This window comes from Mauremys reevesii, linkage group 5 (assembly GCF_016161935.1).
Source record: "Mauremys reevesii isolate NIE-2019 linkage group 5, ASM1616193v1, whole genome shotgun sequence".
Classification (NCBI taxonomy): domain Eukaryota; kingdom Metazoa; phylum Chordata; order Testudines; family Geoemydidae; genus Mauremys; species Mauremys reevesii.
In genome coordinates, this window is record NC_052627.1 from 6,141,121 (window position 1) to 6,162,613 (window position 21,493).

The 21,493-nt window shown below is 45.7% G+C and overlaps 1 protein-coding gene across 12 annotated transcripts in view; it reads left to right on the top strand.

Moving 5' to 3' along the window:
• The window catches only part of ADGRL3 (adhesion G protein-coupled receptor L3), an 842,781-nt gene that overhangs the window by 781,214 nt on the left and 40,074 nt on the right, over nucleotides 1–21,493 (top strand). The window lies entirely within an intron of this gene.

The following is a 21,493-nucleotide window of genomic DNA, read 5'->3' on the forward strand; positions in this document are numbered from 1 at the left end:
TGTATTAAACCTGCTGACTATAAATTGAACTGGGTTACTCCTGAAGTTTTGTATTGTGGAAAGGGTAAATAACATTTCTCTGGTCCTTTCCACACCATTCATGATTTTTATAGATCTCTCTCTCATCCTCCCTTAATCATCTCCTCTCTAAACTGGACCAGCCCTAATCTTTTTAGTCTCTCCTCATGTGGAAGCTGTTTCATACCCTGGTTCATGTTTTTTGCCCTTCTCTGAACCTTTCCAATTCCAATCTTTTTGGGGGATGGGATGACCAAAACAGGACACAGTTTCAAAGTATCAGCACACCATGGATTTATATAGTGGCATTATGATATTTTCTGCCCTATTTTCTATCCCTTTACTAATAGTTCTTAACAGTCTCTTAGCCTTTTTGACCACTGCTGTGTGCTAAGATGAAGTGTTCAGAGAACTATCCAGAGGTAATAGCTAATTTAGAATCCATCACTATATAGTTTTAGTTGAGATTATTTTTTCCAGTGTGCATTTAGCATTTTAGCATTTATCAGTGCTGAATTTCTTCTGCCATTTTGTTGCCCCACCACCCAGTTGTGTGAGATCCCCCTGTAACTCTTTGCAGTCAGCTTTGGACTTAACTATTTTGAATTATTTTGTATTATCTGCAAACTTTGCCACTTCCCTGTTCACTTCCTCTCTCAGATCATTAATAAATATGTTGAACAGCACAAGTCCCAGTACAGATCCTTAGAGAACCTTGCTGTTTTCCTCTCTCCATTGTGAAAACGGACCATTTATTCCTACCCCATTTTCAGCTTTGTGAAATTGGCCATATTAATTGAAATGTAGCACTAATGCTCACTATTTAACATACTTTTGTCAAACAAAAGAGTAGCTTTGGCTGGCTCCAAAAGGCACCCCAGCCATTCTTTTTTCCCGTAGGCATGGTGGTGGCAATGCATGGCCTTGTAGGAATTTCCACTGCTAAACTGAAAAGCAGAGATTAGCCAACATTGCAGTGCTCAGCTCTGTATTTGGTTCAGGCTGGGACTGGATTTAAGTTGGAGGCAGAAGGAAGGCTAGGATTTGGATTTAGCAACACTGAAATATTGCCAGCTGATGGTCAGATGATCTTGTGAGATTTTCTGCTCCCTTGAGCAGGTTCTCATGAGATTTGGATGGCCTCCAAACCACAAAATAAACCCACGCCCACCACACACATCCTTTGGATGTGACCTGGACCCAAGTGTGAAAGTGAGTCTGAGTATTCAGATCCAACCTCCGCACCCTCCATTTTGAAGGGCTTCAAATTCAAGATTTTCTCTTCTGAGTCATCTCTCTTAAAAGTGCTACTTTATAGCTATAGCATAAGATTTTACACAAATTCTAACCATTATACTTAGTAATAGAATCAGAGTGAATAAAAATGGAACTGATGATTAACTGACTCTTATAGTCCATAGACAGACTAGTCACACACAAGCTATAAACATCTAATCACACTGTTGATATTCAGTGTAATTTACAGCAATTATTAAACGTGCTGGGATAGAATTAAGTAGCTTTTTAACCAGTTTATTAAACAAGAAAATGTGCTTCAGCATATACAGAAAGGAGAGTTACTACTCAAAGGTGTACCTGCAGGTAAACAAAGTCATGGAAAGGGATCAATAAACCTGAGCTGCATGGGTTTATCATGCATTTCCCACACCCATTAAAAGGCACTGTGCCAGCAATGCACAGTAAGCAGACATCTTTGGGATTGCTATGAGATCATGTAAGATTTCTCATGACATTGTGTGATAATTTCACATTCCTCCCTCAAGCAAAACTGTGTTATCACAGTATATCAGGATTCATGATAAGTCTAGCAAGAGCTTATGTGTTAAATGGAAGTTTCCGTTCTGAATCCAAAAATGTGTACAGTGCTTGTATGTGAACTTCTGGAGGGGCTGGTGTCAGACCTACTGTAGTAGCATCCTGGCTGTCTCCTTCCAACCTCTGAGCAGGCCTTGATATGGTATTGCCCAGTGAAGTGTTCTTCTGCACAATTACCCCTCTGCCTCGGCAGAGTTTCTGGTGTGGCCTAGCACCCAAGTGAGTAGTGGCTGCTGCTGCTTTCATATTTACGTTCTCTGGCTCTGTGCACCCAGTGGCTGTGGGCCCAAGATTTGATTTCAGTAGGACTCCAGGCACAGAACCAAGACTGGCTGAGCTACTGAATCTTCTGTTCTTCAAAGGAGGTGCCGGGGTGCCTGCTGGCAAAGGAGAGGACATATAGTCCCTTTGGTAGGGAAGAAGAACCGAGGACCTGTTGCAGATCCACAGAGAAGTAAAGGGAGTAAAGGAGAAGTGAGGAGGGTAGGGGGATCTCAACATTTGTGAACTTGTTTGCACCTGAATAAATGCTTGAGTTCAGTTCAGGAACTGTGGATTGATTGGGCTGACTCCATTATTACTGAACTGCTTCATCCATCTCTAGTAGTGTCTGTGAAATGACTGCCTGCCATCACTGTATCAAAGGTAAATAAGAAGAACTCCAGAAATGCCTCAGTCTGGCATGTGTTTTCCTAAGGTTATAGCGTGTGTAAATTCTAGGCAAGATCTGAACCAGTTCTGGCTCTCATCTCTAATCAGGTTTCCAGTCTGCATCCCCAACTCCCAATTACTTAAATGGGAGCTAGCGGTACTCAGTGCAGCTTAAGGGAATGCTCCACCTTTCAGAAGTGGGCCTTATATGAGCTGTAAAAAAGCATTCTCATAAAAGGGGTTGCAGTTTTCCAAAACATAATACCAGTAGAATAGAACATATCAAATAAAAATGATTTGCACATTCATCTGTGGCCTAACTGCAGTGACTCATAACCAGAACAGAATTAATATAGCTTCCATCTGTCTCTACAAGACCTTTCAGAAACCACAAGTCAACTATTGTTGCTAAGTAGGTGGCACCAACTTGTGGCTCTTTGCTTCCTTGCCATAAACAGCACAATGTTTTCAAATGCATTAAAACCCAAAGAGCAGGCGAAAGGGAAAGTAATGTAATCAGGAAAGCAAATTGCAAATGCTGAGAATTAAAGCCCCTGTATAGCAAAGCACTTAAGCAAGTGAGGAGGCCCACTGCAGTCACTGGGCCAGATTCTCAGCTGGTATAGATCAGCATCAATCTTCCAATCAAAGAGCTTTGCTGATTGACACCAACTGATTGACAAGGGTTACTTGCGCATGAAGTGTTTAAGAGTTTTGCTGGTTCAGTGATTAAGTCTGTAATAATAATAATAATAGGATTCAGCAGTTCTGCAGGAAAGTAACTAGGGGTTACAGTGGACGAGAAGCTGTATATGAGTCAATAGGGGAGGGATAGCTCAGTGGTTTGAGTATTGGCCTACTAAGTCCCGCGTTGTGAGTTCAGCCCTTGAGGGGGCCACTTAGGGATCTGGGGCAAAAATCAGTACTTGGTCCTGCTAGTGAAGGCAGGGGGCTGGACTTGATGACCTTTCGAGATCCCTTCTAGTTCTAGGAGATTGGTATATCTCGATTGATTAGATTAGTGTGCCCTTGTTGCCAAGAAGGCTAACGGCATTCCTCATCTGAAGTACTGTGACCAGTTCTGGCACCACACTACAAGAAGGATTTGGAAAGAGTCCAGCGGAGGGCAACAAAAATGATTAGGAGGCTGAGGTAACTGGGATGGTTTAGTCTGCGGAAGAGAAGAATGAGGGGGGATTTGATAGCTGCTTTCAACTACCTGAAAGGGGGTTCCAAAGAGAGTGGATCTAGACTGTTCTCAGTGATTCCAGATGACAGAACAAGGAGCAATGGTCTCAAGTTGCAGTGGGGGAGGTTTAGGTTGGATATTAGGAAAAACTGTTTCACTAGGAGGGTGGTGAAGCACTGGAATGGGTTCCCTAGGGAGGTGGTGGAATCTCCTTCCTTAGAGGTTTTTAAGGTCAGGCTTGACAAAGCCCTGGCTGGGATGATTTAGTTGGGAATTGGCTCTGCTTTGAGCAGAGGGTTGGACTAGATGACCTCCTGAGGTCCCTTCCAACCCTGATATTCTATGATTCTATTATTGACATACCTAATTCCTAATGCGCAGCATTAAAAATGCTTATTCTGGTTATTGTGACACCATGGATGTGCGTGGCACATTATGCCAATTACCAAACACAGAGCCAAAAGTCAGACAAGGGAACACGTGCCTTGAAGAGCTTTCAGGATTCCGGTGTGATCTTGGGCAAGTCCTTTAGATCTCTCTGTGCCTCAGTTCCCCATCTGTACAATGGGGACAGTCGCCTTGCCCTGCTTCACAGAGTGTTATGCAAATAAACACATTAAAGTCTGTGATGTGCTCCCATAGGATGATGATGGGGGGCAGGTGAGTAAAAAAGCTGCAAATAAGCTGAGCAATGGTGGGTTAACACAGACTGGCTTTGTGGTGGGGATGGGTTCAGAAAAGATTAAAGGAAGAGTGTGAGGTTGTCAGAGTTATGAGTGAGTGAATGAAGGGAACGGTCGGGAGGGAAAGTGTGTTGAAGGTCTAGATACCCAGACAGGGTGTGTGAGGGAAGGTGGGGCATGAACTGCAGCTCTAGTGTGGGCATACACTGTGCCGTGCAGGTGGGGGAAAAGGCACATTTGACGAGCTCGTCATGCGTTTGCCAGGACAGCTGGTGACTCTCTCTCCTATGGGAGCCTGTCCCTGTGCTGTGTCATTAGTACAGCTCTGCTGTATAGCAGGGGCAGGCTGTGGAGAGCCAGTACACCGCATCTATGGATCTTCCACATCAGAGTTAATAAAGTCTCCTTGCAGCCACCCTACTGTGGGCTGAGGGATTGCATAGGCCAAGGGATCCTCCCCGGAGGTGTGGATGGAGAAGGGCACCTGAGGCTGCAACATGCGGGGAGAGGATTCTATCTCCAGCTCCCTCCGTGAATCTCCCCAGCACATGGCCCATTTTCTGGGGCTCTGCACTGGCAAGCAAATTTGTCCTTTCCCCATGAAGAGCAGATAAAGTGTGCACAGTGTTACCACTTGCCAGCTGTCCAACATTGGCTGCCCCTGCCCTGGGTTCTTAAATCTGGTACTCCTGGGCACTGTGTGTCCCTTCAGTGGCCACAGAGAGAACTAATGAAAATGAAATATTGGCCTCCTACCAGCAGCAGCCACTGCAGAGAGCTGGCAGGAGGCCTCTTCTGCCTGAGCTCCTCTGCTGTCCTCTGGCGGTTCTGAGATCTAGCCACAGAGCAGAAGAACCAACAGAGAAAGCAGCGAGGCAGCCTGGCTCCTCTCAGTGGTGTAATTTTCCTCCATCACAGTTACGAGGAGCTGATTTTCACACTGGAAAACCAGAACCAGTGCAGGGGATGATTTGGGGGTGAGGGGACTCTCTGAAGAGGCGGGTGTGAGTAATTGTACTAGGGAGTGCTTGAGACGTCAGGCTGGGGAATGAGGGCTCACTGCATGACCCTGTGGGACAAGGGAGAAAGTGCAGCGTGGCACCATATAGCTCTGAAGAACTGGACCGTAAAGGGCATGTGCCATGCAAGTGTCAGCTGGCGAGGCGGATGTATCAGCGGATTTCCCAACTGACTGCTTTGTGCTGGGCAACCCCTCCCACTGTGACATGGAAGTGGGTGTCTGGTGGGTTCCTCTACAGCAGGGGTGCTGGCAGGGCCGGCTCCGGACCCCAGCGCGCCAAGCGCACACTTGGGGCGGCGTCCCACGGGAGGGCGGCAGGCAGCTCCGGTGGACCTCCCGCAGGCATGCCTGCGGAGGGTCCGCTGGTCCCGCGGTTCCGGTGGACCTCCCGCAGACGTGCCTGTGGAGGGTCCGCTGGTCCCGTGGCTCCGGTGGAGCATCTGCAGGCGCATCTGTGGGAGGTCCACCGCAGCCGCGGGACCGGCGACCGCCAGAGCGCCCCCCGCGGCGTGCCGCCGTGCTTGGGGTAGCGGAAATCCTAGAGCCGCCCCTGGGTGCTGGGCCTTGCGCATGTAAACCCAGGGGGAAAAGTGATGAGCAAGACCGGGTGCCAGGGAACCCAAGCTGTCTGAATGAGAGCGTTACTGTGCAACTGCCAGCAGTTGTGAGGCCTGAGAAGAAATCCATGGCTAAGTAGCTCATTTGCATGACAATACTTGCACTTCAGCTGACATCCCATCAGACCCACCCATTCTGTGAGACCATGTTTGGTCTTGAGAAAAGAAGACTGAGGACATCAAGTCTTTTTAAGGGATGTTATAAAGAAGACAGTGATCAACTGTTTTGCTTGTTCCCTGAAGGTAGAACAAGAAGCAATGGGCTTACTCTGCAGCAAGGGAGATGTAAGTTAGATATTAGGAAAACTTTCTAGCTGTCAGGGTAGCTAAGCACTGGAATCCCCAGCCTTAGAGATTTTAAAGAACAGGTTGGACAAACACCTTTCAGAGATGGTCTAGGTTTATTTGGTCCAGCTGCAGCCCATTGGGCTAGATTTGCTTCCAGCCCTACTTTTTTATTATTCTATGATGATTATTGTTATTCCAGTATTGCCCAACCAAGATCGAGACCCCAGTTGTGCCAAGCATGGTGCAGAGTACAAGTCAGGTCCTGCACTGAATAGTTTGCAAATGTCCCTTTTTTATCTAGCGAAGTAGATGCACTGGGGACATGAGCTGGATATCACTCAGTAAGGAGGACTGCACCTCGCACTTAACCTTAGATGTGCCTCTCACACCTTGTAGAGACTTTCAAGTGCAAAGGCCACAGAATCCCTTGATTATTTGGGTCTTTGAAGATCTTGTTGACCTGGGCGAGGGATCAGATGAGTTTTTCTGTTTCTCTTTGGTGTTTGTTTTTGGTCTTCCCCATTTTGGCCTTTTCCTTTGAGTGTTTTTTGAGAAGTTGGCTAGGTATTTATTTGTTCTTTCTGCCCATCGCTGTGGTTATGTGGACGCTAGACAAAGTTGGGTCATTAACATTTCCAGTTAAGAGAAGCAAACCCACTAGGCTCCCCTTCAGTCCCCAGCATTAGAAATAGACCAGTCCAGTCAGCTAAGTGCCCAGTGTTTAATTTCTGTACAATTACTGCACAACTGAGGCAAAGAGATGGGGCTTGCAACGCTCTCAAAATGGATTGCAGATGCTGCAGGATTTTCCATTGTTATGAATTTCTAAATAGTGTTTTGTTTGCTAGTCCCAGGATAAGAGATATTACCTCACCTTCCATGTCTCTCTTTGTGGTGTTTTGTCATGAAAGGTGATTCTTTTTGCAGAGCTCTGTAAGACAGTGCAGGAAGTGGTCATGTCATGGTTCAGCTAGTCTGGTGATCTGTTTCAGACAGTGCTCAGTGCTTGACATGTCAGAGGAAGGACTCAGAGTGGTCCTATTTGTGCACTGCTCCATGAGGGGAGGGGATTTATGGTCTGAGGCCAGAAGATGAACAATGAATACTCTGAAGCATGAGGGTTGATGACCCTTCTCCATTTTATCTTAGGTAGTTGAAAGAAAAACCCTCCTCATGAAAAAAAAAACACCCCTTTCTCAGAAATTTTAACAACAAAAAAAAAAAAAATCACATTAAATGAAAAAAACTGTACCAAATGAAAAAAAAACAATCAATCAGCAAAAGAAAAAAAAAAAAAAAAAAAAAAAAAAATGAAGCCCAGTAGGCAGGAAGGATGTTCTGACAGTTGGGTCACGGGCCTAAGACTGAGGAAACCTGGGTTCAAATCCTTCCTCTACAACCAGACTTCATTGGTGACCTTGGGCAAGTCACTTGGGTCCAGATCCACAAAGTTATTTAGGCTTCTAACTTCCACTGAAATTGATTTATTGGCCCAACTTCTGTCCAGGAGAGAGACAGGCTTTCAGAAGAAGAAAAAGAGCTTGATGTAAGTGCAAAACCTTTTATACCTCAGTTTCCCATCTGTAAAATGGGGATAATAGCACTTCCCTATCTTACGGGGAGGGTTGTGAGGTGCTATAGTCTGAGAGCCGTGTAAGCAGATAGCACCAAAGCCAGTCAGACACCGGGCAGTAGAAAGCCACTCCTAGGCATGTGTAGGAACATAGGCCCATATTAAACCTGAGTGAACTATGGGTTCAAATTGAGTTTGGATATTAGCATGAGCAGTAGGCCCAAAGCATGTGACCAAAAAGAGTAAGATAATGAAAAAGAGGAATTGTTTGTGTTCAAATTGTAGTGACCCTTGAAAACCAGTGTTACCTTATTTAAGGTTTGAGCTAAATAATAGACATGAAGAAAACTTGGTTAGTTGGGTACCAGGTGCAGTAAATAATTAGCTTGTTTAGAAAGGAGTGCTTAGTCCAATATAGGGTTACCATACGTCCATATTTTCCCAGACATGTCCAGCTTTTTAGTTCTTAAATCGCCATCCAGGAGGAATTTTTAAATATCTAAAAAGGTCTGGGAAAATACGGACGTATGGCAACCCTAGTCCAATAGCTAGGAAAAAAATACAGCAAGGTAAGATAAGAAGACAACTTTGAAGATAATTCAGCCATTAACTGTTTCATCAGGCTTTAGCTAAGGTCTAATAACCAGCAATGACATCACTTGTTTGTTATAGTGTATTCTAGGGGTTCTTTGTCAGAGCTTTTCCTTACCCCTCTGGAGTCATGCCATGATAGGAAGGTGTCTCCTGGACCTGATCCTGTTGTAAGTATTTTGGCCAATGCTTATAACTGTATTGTTGCCCGGGTATAGTGTATAGATGTATACATTTATATTGTATTTTGGATGTAACCAACAGCCAGTGGCCTTTGAGACTAATAAAGGAATGCGTGTGCGGAAACTGAGTCATGGTGAATCTTGATGAACTTATTAGGAAAATGATTTCCAACAACACAGGAGATCTTGTGGTTTGGCTTACAAAGCCACTAGAGAGGGTGCAAAGGATGCAGGTGCCCTAAACCAAATTTGTTAATCTGAAGCATCCAGCTAGTCCTATGCACTCATGCAAGTGGACTGGGTCTGTTGTGATTTTAGACAGTCAAAATTGCACATGTCCTCCTTGAGTTTTCAGAAATTAAGATGTTTAATGTCACATTTTTATCAGTTTTTGGCATTCGGGTCCAAATACAATTAGCTGGAGTTTGTACTTTGTTGTATAAAACAGTAAATGTGCACAGAAATGAATACTGGTTATGTACGTTCTGCAAAATGCTGCAGAGATGAGCTAAGCAAGAATCAACAGGAATAGAGGAGCAGGTATTTCTAGCCCCACAAACTAGAACTAGCATGTGAGAGCCAGTCTCTTGGTATGTCTCTCGTGAGCATTCTCGAAGTGCTACAGGAGAGTCAGACATGACATTGCACGTGGTGAACCAGCATGCGCAGGATTTTTTAATGGCATTTTGTGGAGGAAGCTGCAAGAGCAGGGCTGTCAGTTCTGAAGAGTTTGTAAAGCACAGTGGTTTTGTGGTCCGTGACTTCGGCTCCTGTCCATTACTGTAATACAAATAATAAATTATAAGAACAAGACGAAAGCAAGAGAGTTTAAAAAAAACACAGTGGAGGGCAGAAAATAGAGTTAAAAAGAAAATCATTTTGATACTAGTCAAGTCTAAGAGCCAGTATTCTTGGGATCACCTCTCAGAGACATATGGGGCACATTAGTTCTTAATGCTTAATAGAAATTGGTGGGTGCTGCCTAAATGGAGCTGAGTTCATTTGCAGCGCTGGCCCTTTCAAGTGCTACTATAGGGATGTATCAAGCTCCTAAGCCGTATCCCACTGAATATATTTATCTGGCCACCATAACAACCTGAGATTCTGCTGAATTCACCTTGTATTTTAAAAAAAATAACAGTGCAGCTCTGAGAGAGGTGTGAACTGATTCGCTCATCTCAATAGGGCGTTAAAAGAACACCATCAACTTAAATATCACAAGTCTGTCTGAACGTGTTTTACCTGCTTTACAAGTGACACCAAAGGGTATTATTGTGGCTGAAAACTATCAGAGAAAAAATATTTTCAGGTTTGTTTTCAATTTGTTTCCCAAGTGCAATTGTCAGCAAACAATATCATCACTGTTTCTCCTGGAACAGCCAGTTAGGTCATCAGACTCCTCCATTGTGTCCCTTCCACACAGCAAGCAACAGTTGAGAACAAATTTCTAATAGGAAAATATGATTGGAAGACCAAAAAAAAAAAAAAAAAGACAGACAGACTCACTGGCAGTTGTAATCCTGAATTTATTTCTAACTTAAAGTTTTAAACGGATCATATTTCAAACTCATGATGCCCCTTTGACTCTGGAACCTAATGATGGCATTTGAAAAACTAGCTTTCCTAAATTAGGCTTCCAGAATACACATGCTAAAGAACACACAGTTACATGTCAAATTTATGTACATAATTGCACAGAGAGGAGATGGAATGCTTGATGCAATATTCGAGATGCAGTCACACCGGACTCCCCTAAGAAGGGGTTATCATCTCCAGGCTCTGTGATATGAAGCCCATATCTCTGCAACCCATATAAATTATGGAACAGCCATCGGGTGGTGCTGTCTGTCAACGTGGGCTGAATTTTAGCTGCTGACTTAACAATGAGGGACTTACATTTTAACCATGTATTCCTGTAACAAGTGGTAGGAAGGAATTCTGGTGGATGGGACTAAATAAGTTGTTACCTGTTTATTTTCACTTGTGAAGGAAAGTCTGTTTGTAAAACATAGATCCCCCTTGAACTAACAATTGCCTCTGCACTTTTTACCAGACATACTTTCATCCCAGAAAAATTATGATTTCTAGCATCGAGGGTAAAGACTTGGGGAATTTACAGTTATTCATTTTTCTAGTGATGTGCAAAATGAATCCCAGTACCGATTGTCTTCTAGTTTATTTGCCCTCTCTGCTGCCTGAAGCTATGTGAGCCAAGATTTGTTGCAGAGATTTCAATGAATGATGTGACATTCTACCTTTGGGAGATCCTAGGGGCTGCTGTGATTTTAGGATTGACAGCCGTATAATTGGAAGTTGGTCATTAGGTGGATCAAATTTAAAGAAGAAAATGGAGGGCAAGGCAGTTTCTGAAAGCAGAGCAGGCTTTGGGGAGTATTAGACCCAGTGCTGTGTTATTGCAGAGCAGTCTGAAGGTAGTGACTTTGGAGGAGGAATGAACTGTGATCTGTAATCTGGCTGTGCACTAGGGAGAGCTGCAGATGTCAAGGGGATGGAATCTTTTCCCATAGCCTAGAAGAGTAGCAGAGCTGCTCCATGGCGACTGCTGCAGACCCAAGGGAGTAGTCGAGAACAAGAACAGATTGGAAACACGGCATAACTTTTAATGGCGAGAGTAATTAACCACTGGAACAATTTACCCAGGGGTGTGGTGTATCCTCCATCACTGACAATTTTTAAAGCAAGATTGGATTTTTTGTTAAGATATCTGCTCTAGGAATTATTCTGGGGGCAGTTCTCTGTCCTGTGCTATATAGGGAGTCAGATGAGATGCTCACAATGGTTTCTTCTGGTCTTGGTACTCTGGACAGAAACCAACCCTATGCAGTGGGATCTTACCTGCTCCGAGCATGCCTCCAAAGCAGGGTGCAGGGACCTCCTCCCCCACTGCTGTGATTGGAGACACACAGATGGTGCAAGGCACCCTGCATGGCAGAACGACCCCACTGTTCTGCACTCGGAGCCTGTGGAGGGGTGGGGGGCTGTGTCCCTAAGAAATAAATGCAACGAGAAGGGATCTGAGGTGACATGAAAGCACATGGTACCAGTATATGATGGGCGTACACATTCAGGAGGTATGGTGATGGTATGGCTGTGTCTTGGGGACACACACACCCTCCCGCCTAGCCCTCCAGGGTCCCAGCCAGAACTGTGGAAGAAGCAAAGAGAAGAGCATCCCTTCCCAGGCTTGGCAGAGTTCAGCACATGCTGGGTCACAAGCTGGAGAGCACCATGTGAATAATGTCACATGCCGTATATAGAGTTTATGGGGCAGGTTTTCAAAAGCTGTCAGGGACCATTTTGCAAGGGCTCAGCACCCATTTTTGCAACATTTCAAAGGGCTCCTCCTTCAACATATTGAGCTCTTCTGAAAAGCTGGCCACTCACTTTGGTGCCTGACTGGGCGATGGGCCCTTGGAAGTCGGACTTCAGATTGGGTTGCTGAGCAATTTTGAAAATCTGACTTTCTGTGTGTCTTCCGATCCAGTCACAGAGTTTCAGTGAAAGGGAGTCCCAGACACTGGGATCTCAGCAGGGATAAGGAAAAGGAAATGTAAACAATAAACATGTAGGGTGAATATCAGAGGAAAGTCCAGATTGCAATGGTGGAAGCTCCAGTATTTGCCAGTTAAACTCGAATGGCCAAATGCTTGAAATACGAACTGCAAGTTACAATCCTGGACAGGACTCTGGTCTTAAAATATCAGATGCAAATATGTGTGCGTGTGCAGATATATCTCTTATTTCTGCATTAACGCATGAAATGTTTAATTTCAGACAAAGATGGCCTAGAGCTTTAGAACCTCATTTGCTGAAACTCTATTTCACTGCAGTCAGTATTAATAGCTTCTCCATGAATAGATTAGATGCTGCAAGTGACAACAAACCTATTTGAGAGAAATTTAATAGGCAGGTTTATTGAAGTTTATTAGCTCAGGCTTGTTGGCTATTAGAAGAACAGAGCCTGATAAATCTAAATGTCAAAGCGTTTGTTTGTGGGTACCAGCAAAATGCTGGAATACCTGTCCTGCCGCCCCCTCACCCAGTGAACGTGTCTCATTTGACTCTTCATCATTGCATTAACTGTTTGAGTAAGAACTTGAATAAGAGAATCATTTACATAGTTGGAAATTCTGCCTGTGAAGGACATTACTGATAAGGAAAGCTCCAGTCAGAGCATTAGGTCTGGCTCAGACAAGCTTTCTTTCCCGCACTGTGTGTAGGCAAATAAAGAATATTTAATTTCAGACAATTTGCAGAGAATGTAGATAAATACATTTATACCAGAATTAATAAAAACTGGCTAGAATTCACACACTTCAATCAGCACAGCCCAGCAGAATTAGAAAGCTGAATTCTCTTCTAGCCTTTAGCCTTAGGGAGTTGGAATAAGAAATCCTCTCAAATCAGTCATCTGTATTGTGAACCTGTGGTTCTCAACTCATTCACCAGTGTCCAAAAATGAATGAGAATTTCCTACCTCAAGGCCATGCTCAAATAACATTAGTGAGTGAAATCTTTCAATGAGAGACCCAGGACTGTGGTTGGTCTAGTTCAGGGCTGGGCAAACGTTTTGGCCTGAGGGCCACATCAGGTTTCCAAAACTGTATGGAGGGCGGGTGTAGTGTATTAAATTGCTCCCCATAGGAATGTGCTACTTATGGTGTACTACTTACAGCTGCCAGTCCTGGTGCTCTGAGCAGCATGGTAAGGGGGCAGGGAGCGGGGGGTTGGATAAGGGGCAGTGGGTTCCAGGGGCAGTCAGGGGACAAGGAGCAGGGGCATTTGGATGGGGCATAGGTTCTGGCGGGGTGGTGGTCAGGGGACAGGGAGTGGGGGGGTTGGATAGGCATGGGAGTCCTGGGTGGGGTTGTGGATAGGGGTCAGGGGACAGGGAGCAGGGGGGGGCTGGATGGGTGTGGGGTCCCCAGGGGGCAGTTAGGGGCAGGGGGTCCCGGGAGGGGGTGGTCGGGGACAAGGAGCAGTGGGGTTGGATGGGTCGGGGTTCTGAGGGGACATCAGGGGCAGATAGGGGGTGGGGGCCAGGCTGTTTGGGGAGGCACAGCCTTCCCTACCGGGTGTAGTGTATTAAATTGCTCCCCATAGGCCTGTGCTACTTACGAAGCACCAGAACTGGCAGCCGTAAGTACAGAAACTCCTCACTTAAAGTTGTCCTGGTTAACGTTGTTTCGTTGTTATGTTGCTGATCAATTAGGGAACATGCTCATTTAAAGTTGTGCAATGCTCCCTTCTAATGTTGTTTGGCAGCCGCCTGCTTTGTCCACTGCTTGCAGGAAAAGCAGCCCGTTGCAGCTAGCTGGTGGGGGCTTGGAACCAGGGTGGGCCGACAGCTCCCCACTGGCTCCCCGCTTCCCTAAGTTCCCTGCGCTGCAGCCGCCCAGTAGGCTAGCAAATGCCGGCAGTTCAGCTGCAGGGGGATTTGATAGCTGCTTTCAACTACCTGAAAGGGGGTTCCAAAGAGGATGGATCTAGACTGTTCTCAGTGGTACCTGATGACAGAACAAGGAGTAATGGTCTCAAGTTGCAGTGAGGGAGGTTTAGGTTGGATATTAGGAAAAACTTTTTTCACTAGTAGGGTGGTGAAGCACTGGAATGGGTTTCCTAGGGAGGTGGTGGAATCTCCTTCCTTAGAGGTTTTTAAGGTCAGGCTTGACAAAGCCCTGGCTGGGATGATTTAGTTGGGTTTGGTCCTGCTTTGAGCAGGGGGTTGGACTAGATGACCTCCTGAGGTCCCTTTGAACCCTGAGATTCTATGATTCCCCCCACTGCCATGTGCTACTCCTGCCCTCTGCCTTGGAGCTGCTCCCAGAGACTCCTGCTTGCTGTGCATGGGGGAGGGGAGAGAGAGGGAGGCAAATGTCAGAGTGTTCCCCTCCCCCCTGCTCCTGCACCCTGCTTACTCCATCTTCCATGGAATAGGGGGAACACCCCCGGGCTCAGGACAAAGGGAGCTTGCTGGCAGCAGCTGCAGTCTCAGCAAGCTGATCTAATTAACAAGGCAGTCCACTTAAAGGGACAATGCACATCTCTCTCTCACACACACACGGTGTATGTCTCTGCAATGCTGTCTCCCCCGCTCCATTCCTGCTGCCTTGTAGAGTGTGAGAGTTAACCCTTGAGGGCTCAGCCAATTGCTAGTTCATCATTTAGTCGTAAGGCATTCCCTGGGAAATAGCCCTCCCTTTGACTCCACCACCTCAACCAAGCTTCACAATTATCATCACTGTGTACCAGTATTAAATTATTTGTTTAAAACTTATACTGTATATATATATATATATATATATATACAGACATATAAAATGTATAGAGTCTTTTGTCTGGTGAAAAAAAATTCCCTGATACCTAACCCCCTCATTTACATTAATTCTTATGGGGAAGCTTATGAGGAAATTGGATTCACTTAACATCGTTTCGCTTAAAGTCGCATTTGTCAGGAACATAACTACAACGTTAAGGGAGGAGATCCTGTAGTACACTGTAAATAGCGCATTCCTACAGGGAGCAATTTAATACACTGCACCTGGCAGCTCACACAGCCACACTGCCTGGCAGGAACTCGCTGCCCTGCCACCCAGAGCGCTGGCGGCACAGCGAGCTGAGGCTGTGGGGGAGGGGCCAGGGGCTAGCATCCCCGGCCGGGAGTTCAAGGGCCAGGCAGGACAGGACTAACCCTAACCCTAAGCAATAGTTTGCCCACCTCTGGTCTAGTTCAATCTCATTAACCCCAGCGGAGGAAAGGAGGGTCCGGTGGTCAGGGTACCAGGCTGTATTCCCTGCTCTGACTCAAATTTCTTGTGTGACCCCACGCGAGCCACATGGGGTTAGATCCATAAAAGGGATTTAGGTGCCTAATTGCCACTTCAGGTACCTGAATCCAAAATGTAGATCCCAAATTCCCCACTCAGCTGTCGGCCTCTGAAGTCACTAGGCACCTCGCTGTCTGCTGGCAAAGTCCCCGAGTTGCCTGATTTGAGTCAGGAGCTTGAACCCAGGTCTTCCAGGAGAGTGTACTAACCACCAGGCTATCTGGTCATTCTCTCTCTCTGGCCCAATGCCTGTTAAAGTATTTCATGTCAAGTGGAACAGCTTCAACAGGAGAGATGGAGACTCACCCCAGAATCCTCCAGAGCGCAGTGGTCAGGGCACTGAGGGTGGAGGGCTGGATTCCAGCTCTGAATCAGACTGAGTGAGGTCTCCCCCATCTCAGCGAGAGCTCTAACCTCTGGGCCATTGGGCATAGGGGCGGGGGAGGCACTGCCACCTTCTCCTCTCTGTGTTGTGGTTGTTTTTTTCCTGAGAAAAGGCTGACTTGACTTAGGGGCCTCACTCCAGTAGAGGGTTCCCGGCTGAGAATCAAGACCAGAGCCCGGTGCCTAAGACCCTTTGAACCCTCTCCTGGAGCTAGGTGCCTAAGCCTCCCCTCAGCATTTCCTATTGGCTAGTTAAGGCAGCTCCCTGCTCAGCATGCTGGCTTCTGTGAATCGCAGTCTTAGGTGCCTAATTCTCCCCAGGCACTGCAGTGGGGAGCCTGAGCAGGGGCTGTGGATTTTACTGGGCAGCAGGGGGGGCCTATCACTAGATGTTGCAACGGAAACCCTAAGTCCCCTTCGTGGATCTTGCCTGTAGTCTGGGTCTTAGTTCTGCAGCTGTACAGTGGTACTTCCTACCTCACAGGGGTGTTGGGCAGATAAATACCTTTAAGATTGTGAGGCTCAGGGATACTGTGGTCATGTAGGCCATATAAATATCATCGAAAGATACACTGGCCAGTGCCAGCTGCTGCAGGGAGTAGGTACTTAATTGTACAATACTATAGCATAGTGGGGTGGGAAGGGGGTTGAGGTTTCTTCTTTTTGAAGGGCATGCTGGCTAAGGCCTGGACAATTTTAGACGGGAACGGAGAAGGGTTGAAGCCAGGCATAACAGACTGGCTCCATTTCCCTCAAACTAGGTATGTAAGTATGTTATTAATTGCACAGGCATGTGATTCTAGAGAAAGGCACATCTCTTGCGTAACTTTGTTAATTGCTTTTGAAAGGTGATGCTTTTTCACCAAGTATGAAGAAGCACGTGAATGCATTTCCTTTCTGGTGCCCACTGGGTAGACCAGGCAGACGATTCAAGTTCATTTAAAGGCCTTCCGCACTGCTTTGTCAGCCAGCTGTCAGCAAGAAGTTATTTGAATTGTGGTCCTGAATAATATAGTATAGACTCGAGTGACATCCACCTGTCAGCTTCCCTTTCATTCTTTGCTTTCATTGAATGTTTAAAAACATACATATAGTTCATGGATGTGCAGTTCTCTATTAAACTCTCCCAAAATTATTTCTTCATTCAATATCTTCCTGCATCAAGGATGTGAATTTCTGTCTAGCAAAGGGGGAAATAAGGTACAATTCACGTTGGACACTATAGTTAAAATGGTATCTACTTTCATATACACACAGAGTAGATAAACTTAACAATTTAAAGCCTTTATGGGCAGTTATAGTCAGAAGAGTGACTGTAAAAACTGGCATCATGTGGTTTGTTGTTTGTTCTCCCTCGACTTCTGTATCGGATTTGCTGAGTTTACATTCAAGAGATGATTTTTCGAACTAACAGCCCGGCTGCCTGGGATCTAAAAATCATTCCTCTTAAACCTCCACCAATAATAAAGATTCTGGTTCAGAACTTAGTTTAGTAAAAACTATGCATGGAGAAGACTAGAACTTGTTTCCCGCTTTAGTGGCTGTGTTGGTTCTTCATTGCTCACAACAGTCCAAGTTGGCTTTGTCAGTAAAATAAGCAGCTATGACTCAAAGATGCCCATGGAGTTGGTGTATTGAGTACAGCTGAGCGAGTATGGCAAACGAATAACATAAAAAACGGGGGGAGGGCACAAAACTATTTGGATTATAGGAGAATTCACTTGGACTCTGCACCTCTTTTTTATTTGCTTTTGGTGCATATTCTAGCAGATGACTTTCCTAACAGGAACTTTTGCCAAGGCAGCAAATGTAAGCAGAATATTTGTGAAATGCAGATTTCAGATTCATCATGTTGACTTTTCATTGAGGAAACCTTATTCTAACGACCAGATGCAGATGACAGTTGCTCACATTAAATAATAAACTTGCCTCTGAAGTGGTCCCACTGAAATCAGTGGGACTACTCCCCAAGCAAAGGTCTACTGTGAGTAAGGGTATCGGAATCTGGCCGTACAAGTGACACTCATCCAGTCCAGCAACAAAAAGAGATCTCGTGACAAATCCAAAAAGCCCATCTTTAAAATACCAAACTCTCTCACAGACCAAGAATAAATCACTGAATATATCCAGCAAGTAATTCTGAATAACAAATCTGAGAAAATTGTGATCTGTCTGCTGACAATTCATGAACAGAAAAAGAGGTGAAATGAGTTGAAACAGTTATTTGCTACAAATTATTCACCCAACTCTGGTGCTGAGTAAGAAAGTACCATTCTCACAAGGTAAATCTCTGTTTATAATCACAGTGTATAAATGCCTTATTGGAGATAATCCCATACCAGCAACCGGTAACTGAGTATCTATGAACTTTGAAGGTGCTTAGAATCTCAGCCAGGATCTAGATCGGAATTGCACAGCTGCCTCTTTAGCTATATATTGGATTGAACCAAATCCTAGATCAGAACTTTTGCGTTGTTGAAATAGAAATCTGAGTATTGCTGTTTCTTTGTGTTATGTTGTTCAGAGGTACAACTTCTGATCGTTGTATGCTCTGGTTACTAACGTTTGGCTACTGGCTCCGTTTTTGGTTGGCTCCGCTCATTAGACAAGGACACCCCAAGATGTGTGTCTGGGATGACCCTTGATTCTTTCTGACTTCATGGCCACACGCTTACAAGCATGCAGAGTGCAACAATGTTTTGGAAAGCAAAATTAAGGTGCTATCGATAGCATCTCTTCAACTTACAGAACCCTGGGAATTTCCACTCACAGAAGCTGACAACCGGCCACATGTAACTAAACAAATAAATGATTTGTTTGCCAGATATGCATAATATGCAAGTGCCATGAGAAACTGAGCAGAGAGGTTTTGTGCAAGGAAGGCTATCACTAAATTCTAACTACATGAAGAAGATATTGGGGGCATATCCTCAGCTTGTGTAAATTGGCATTGCTCCATTGACAGCAATAGAGCTTAGGATCCAGCTATAAGTGAATAAATAAATAAATACAAACTATGAACCAGATGCTTCTGGCTGAGGATATTGGGCAGACAGCCAGGGATAAGTCAGACAGCACATAGCAAGAAAGGCTCCTCACACTGAGTGGAATCAGACCAGTCAGTTCACGTACACAGCCTGCTTCCTTCTACTTTGAAACTCACACACCCTGGCCTTGGCTAGCAACTTTCAAAGCACCTTTCCTTTCCAACCTGTCACCCCACTCCACACACTTCCCTAGCATCGAAGTCCTCCCTCTGTTGCCATACCGTCTCTCACAGGCTCTGTTGCTAAGTGCCCTAGTTTGTCTGGTACGCTGTTTCTTTGGGGAAATAATACACTCGTCTCTCGCTCCTTTTGCTTCCCCGCCACTTGTTACAGAGGAGCTGGAGTCTTATAGAAACCTTTGATATTTTTAGAAATCCTGCTGCTCGGTTCACATGTTTTCTATATTTGGCTTTGCTCATTATTTATTACCAAGGACATTTTCATGAAACAGGAGGGTTGTTTGTGAGTTCACCTGCCCCCGCTGCTCATTCCTCATCTGAAATCCTAATCCTGTTTCTAGTAGCCCTGGTGGTTGCCATGGTGACGTTGAAGTGTCACAAAGAAAGCAGGATCGGAACTCAGAAGTGTGGCTAGTGTCAGGGGCTGGATTTTTTTATTACTGACCCTCCCTTTTGAAAAGAGAGCTCGTCTTTTTTAGTATTATTTTTTTAATTAAAGCTTTCATTATCGGTCATTTGGAGCCCCCACCCCGACCGTCACTGTAGCTGGGAAGATTGTGCTTCTGAGATTGATTAATAATAATACCCATCTCTTATATAGCACTTTTCATCCACAGGCTTGAAAGCGCTTTACAAAGGAGGCCAGAAGCAGAAGGGAGGGTCTTGAGGGCAAAGTTAGGAGCTGGATCCAAACACTTTACAAGAAAATAAAACATAATGGTATTATTAAAGACCAAGGTTCTGTTTGCTTTGACCCTCCCATTTTTGAAAGAAGCAAGATCCATGATCCCAGCCTTCTTTTACGGTGGGGAAACAAGCAAGGCCAATTTCTGTGCTCAGTTACATTATAAATCCAGATTAAACCCTCTGACTTCAGCAGAGTTTGCTACTCCAGATTGGCACTGCCGTAACCAAGAGCAGAATTTGGTCCCACCAGTGAAATGAAATCACTTTTAATGGAAATGACCTCAGTAAGAAAGAGGAAGACAGAAAATAAGCTGCTATTAATCTTGTTTAGTATATTTATAGGCAGTATGTGTGAGGTCAGTTTCTGTCCCTCTCGCATTGGAGGGATATTATTCATTAAGAGTCAGATTTGCAAAGTCTGACCAACTATGTATTTTTTTCAAGTTTCCCATCAGAGGCCAGGTGTTCATTTAAATGAAATGCTGTGAGTAGACCCTAATGTGCACAGCCTGGTAGTTCACTTTGTGTTGCATTGAGGCTTGGTTTTTCAGGAAATCCACCTGCATGGTAAAAACAATGAGGAGTTGATACAGACTAACGCGGCTACCCCTCTGAAACCTGTCACCTCCATGGTAGTGTCCTAAGGTTGTTACTGGCTGCTGTGTATCCTATGTGAGATGTGTGAGGGGGCGGGGTTCAGTCCAGTCCCCTGTGGGCAAGCGCCAGCATCACAAAATCACCATTACACCTCAACAGAGAGGCCAGCCCATAGAGCCTGGTTGTGCTTGTCATCAGTGAGGTGGTTCCTTCTGGGGTTGGTGAGGTGCATTGGTGGTGAGGCCTCAGGAAGACCTGCCCTGCCTTCGAAGTGCTCTAAGATAGAGAGAGAGTCTCCAGGATCCTCAAACTAGCCCCTTCTATCAGCAGTAAATCCACTCCAGGCAACACGTCCCCAAAGGGGCAAGGCCAGAGCCATGGGCATCCCTGCCCCCCAACCAGCAAAGGAGGTAACGTTACACTTCCTGAAGGGCAGAATTCCTCCTCCTGTGGGATGGCAGAGCTCTGCACTGCACCACACCCGGGGCTGGGCCTCCAGGGCTTGGGCAGCATGTGCTGTACAGATGGAACCATTGGAAGGGCCTGTGTTAAGCTGGAAGCAGGAGTTTCAGTGGATAACCGTAGGCAGTTTCCAGCTCTTTGTAACAGAGTGAAATATACAAATAACCTCGGCACGTAATGACATGGAGCCACCTCCTGGGCCAACAGCACCACGTGACACATGGACCCTCCTGTCCCGGGTCTGCGTGAGCTGTGCCCCAAAATGGCTGCCACCCTCTCCCCCTCTCACGTATGTTCTTTGTAACCCCTTCTGTTCTGTCATTTTTCCCCTTTTGTTGCTAAGTCATGTTCTGCTTCCTGTCCCCCAGTGACTCTCCCTTGCCCTCCAAACTCCCTTTCCCTCTCACCCTCACCACAGGCCTTCATATTGTTGCGACTGGGGGGTCCCTTGGCATGCCCCACGGATGACCTGAACACCTCAGGAGCGGAGCGGAGGCGGCTGCCTGTATTGGGTGCCAGGGCCGCCCAGAGGGGGGAGGGGGGAAGAGGGGCAATTTGCCCCGGGTCCCGCAGGGGCCCCCACGAGTGTTTTTCGGGGCTCCTGGAGTGGGGTCCTTCACTCACTCCAGGGGGCCCGGAA